The sequence below is a fragment of the Etheostoma spectabile genome, chromosome 2 (assembly GCF_008692095.1).
Source record: "Etheostoma spectabile isolate EspeVRDwgs_2016 chromosome 2, UIUC_Espe_1.0, whole genome shotgun sequence".
NCBI lineage: Eukaryota > Metazoa > Chordata > Actinopteri > Perciformes > Percidae > Etheostoma > Etheostoma spectabile.
Window position 1 is genome coordinate 20,289,932 of NC_045734.1, and position 3,315 is coordinate 20,293,246.

The 3,315-nt window shown below is 38.4% G+C and overlaps 1 protein-coding gene across 8 annotated transcripts in view; it reads left to right on the top strand.

The window, feature by feature from the left end:
- Positions 1-3,315, top strand: part of slc24a2 (solute carrier family 24 member 2) — a 13,426-nt gene that overhangs the window by 5,353 nt on the left and 4,758 nt on the right. The window lies entirely within an intron of this gene.

Sequence of the window (3,315 nt, forward strand, 5' to 3'; positions counted from 1 at the left end):
CAGAGGTGTGCAACCTCTGACATATGTAGCAAAGGAATATATAGCAAAGTCACTTTGGATAAAAGCCTCAGCTAAATGACATGTAATTTATGTTCTTTTTTTTCTAAACCTGTAAGAAGATACAATATTATTTGGGAGATCATCAGTGTTGTTGCAGAAGCTCGGTTTGACTTGTGTGCCCTTCTGGTAATCAGCTGTTCTTCAAGCTGCCTCACCTGGACCCAAGAACAGCTTTTCTCTTTCTGTCGTCTTGTACTTGATGTCCAATTGCCTTGCCCTCATGTGTTGGTAGCTGCTAAATAATCCCCCGGGTTAATGCCCTACAATCTCATTAAAGCCGCTAATTATAGTCAGATGCTCCCTGGAGGAGCAAGAATCAGCAGATCACTGTCCTCAGCCTGCAGTGGACCAAATAAGAATCTGTACAGGGAAGGAAGATGTATCTGTCAAAAGGTTATTACTTGTCATATGTTACTAATTATAGTTTATTTTTTTGCCCAGTTCATTTATTGTTAATGACTCAAAGTGCAGATTCGTACTTTTAAGACAGACATTTCATGCTAACTGATCGCAGTGAGATGTCTTAATGAAACTGCAGTTGAAAGGAGCAGTTGTGTAGCTGAAAGATGGTTGCTATTTGCTATTATTTTGTAAAAGACAAATGTTGGACAGCACTGTGACCTGTGAAGGGTGCTGCGGGACTTCACACGCAGGCTTGAAAAGTACCAGTCTAAAAGAGGTTATCTCTGCAGAATAATCCTGGCTAAGTCCCACAGCTCTCTGACAGTCATGTGGACACTAGAGAGAGAGAGAGAGAGAGAGAGAGAGCTTCTGGAAGGAGACCACTGACTGGAACAGCAGCTCAGTCCAAAGTGAAAAAAACTGCTTCTAAACAGATCACCTTTGGGTCTCAAACTTCTCTATGTTAACATATGTAACATAAACAAGCCAGGATCTGCTTGCTGTAACTCTTTACTTCCTTAGAGAGATGGATTTGTATGCTTTAGTATTATTTATAATCTAAGTTTACCCCCAAAGAAAATGTTTTAATGTAGAAAGAAGTTTGCTGCTTAATTTGAAATTATGCTTTGTAATTCAAAGATGTTAAAAATGGTAAAAAAAAAACGGTGCTGTTTAAGTCAGGGAAAAGAGGTGTAAACTATAAACCAATGAGCTGGAGCTGAGCTTTTTGTCTGGCTGATTTAGCAACTGTGGGTTAGTTATATACACCGTATTTGATTGTATACTAGACAACTGCTTGAATAACACAAACAAAAAGAGTTGGAGGATGTTTGTTTTTAAGTCACCAAACTTGCTGGAATTGATTTGAGACTGATAATTAGTCATCTGTGATTCATGTAGGAAACCTGAGTAGAGGTTTAACATCACAAACACATCAGAGTGGAGATGAGAGCTGAGAGCTGAGTGACATTTAAGGGCAGAGGTGACAAAGATTAGCAGCTTTTCAAAATAAGTTGCAGTGTGTCCTGCGGAATACTTATACGTTACAAAATACAGCAGTTATACTGCAGTGCAATTGGTACAATTAAAATCAGTCTCAGTAGATTCTACAGCAGGTTGTATGCGTCTTTTGTCGCTCTCAGGAGCCATGTGAGCGCAATCAGAAGGGAACTAAGCCGGTCTCGGCAATCACATGGATAATACAGATAGTACAGGTGTCCACAGCTTCTTCTCTTATGTTGTTACTTATTCACTTTAAATTAACGTGAAATCTCTCAATTTTTCATTGAAAATAAACCGCTTCAAGATCGTTGGTGACGCATTTTTTAAAAAGATGATAAGCTGTGTTTTGAGTAGGTGCATCTTACAGTATATACAATACATGTATAGCTGAATGAAGGTCGTGAACACCAGGCCAATAAACACCCACTTAAAAAAATCTGGATAGGAAAAACATAACAACGTAATAAGTGCTGCCCCTTTCAAAACAAAAGAAAAACCCTATAATTAGCCTTGCTTTAGCTGCCATAACAGCAGCAGGTGTCTTGTCAGATGCAAGCTAAAGGGATTATCTGCTCAAACTCTGAGGCCTCTATCATGAAAACGTGTCAACAACAAAACCCTCTCTGCTTGGTGTCGGTGATTGTCTGTGTCGTAATTTTCAAAGAGTCAGGTCAGGTACCTCGTAAGTTATTGATTGTCGTTCTGGGATATTTGTACTCTAGGATATGAATAAGGAGGTTAAGAAAAAGACTGAATAGTTACCTTAGCTGTGTGATGTAATTGTTTGTGTAAGATAACTCTGTATTAAGCTTAGCTCTATTTAGGAACAAGATGAGGCATGGTGCAAATGAGTGAGTGAGTGAGTGAGTGAGTGAGTGAGTGAGTGAGTGATTTGGTTTATTTTAACATATCTGACACTGTAAATGTTCATGCATATTGCACCTGTCCTGAGCAATACATTGGGAAGGATGAGGACAGCTTTTGAGCAGTAGACAAACCCAATTGCAGTTTGTTGATTTGCTGTTTGCTTTGAAATTCAATTTGTTTTTATTTCTTAATTACAAAAATGCAAAAGCATCTTTCCTGAACCTGTTCATATGCACAAAACTTCTGAATATTAGTTTAATCAAAAGTAACTGAATGATTAGACAAACCAGTTTGCATTAATTTACAAGGATTGGTTGAGAAATATGTGAAATATGTGAAATATGAAAGTTACACTGTTCAGAAAAGGTAATTTTGGTCCTCAGAAGATTTCCTCAACATGTTTTACTTTACTTCCAACCCCAACCATTCATACCATATAAACATTTTAAAAAAAAGCTTGTGTGGTGAATGAGTCAATAGGGAAAATAATTTAAGAAAAGCTACTTTATTGAACTTGTCTTAAGAGCAATGTGGTACATCCTTCCTGGACAGAACTTCACAGTGTGATGGACAGTGGACAGTTTGTGTGGTGAATTATTCAAAAGGGAAATTAATTTCTGAATTCATAACATGAGAACAGCTATTATACAAGTTCCCATCTGTTTTCTTGAACATCTCCAAATCCCTGATTCCCAAAGCAAACCCTCCCCTAATGCTGACAGTAGTGTATTTTCACAAACCACCACAACCACAGTCTCTATCTGTCCCAGCCAGTTGACTGTGTGTGTGTGTGTGTCTTTGTGTGTGTTTGTTTCTTTACACTATGTGTTGACACCACTGTGCTGTATATGTCCTCTGAAGAAATGACTTGGGTTGAGATTAGTGTGTGTGTATGTAGGATCCTTGTCTTCATGTTGGAACATATTTAGCACTGGTTTGCTCCCACTGTGAGGAGGAGATCATGTCACACACGCTCACACACAC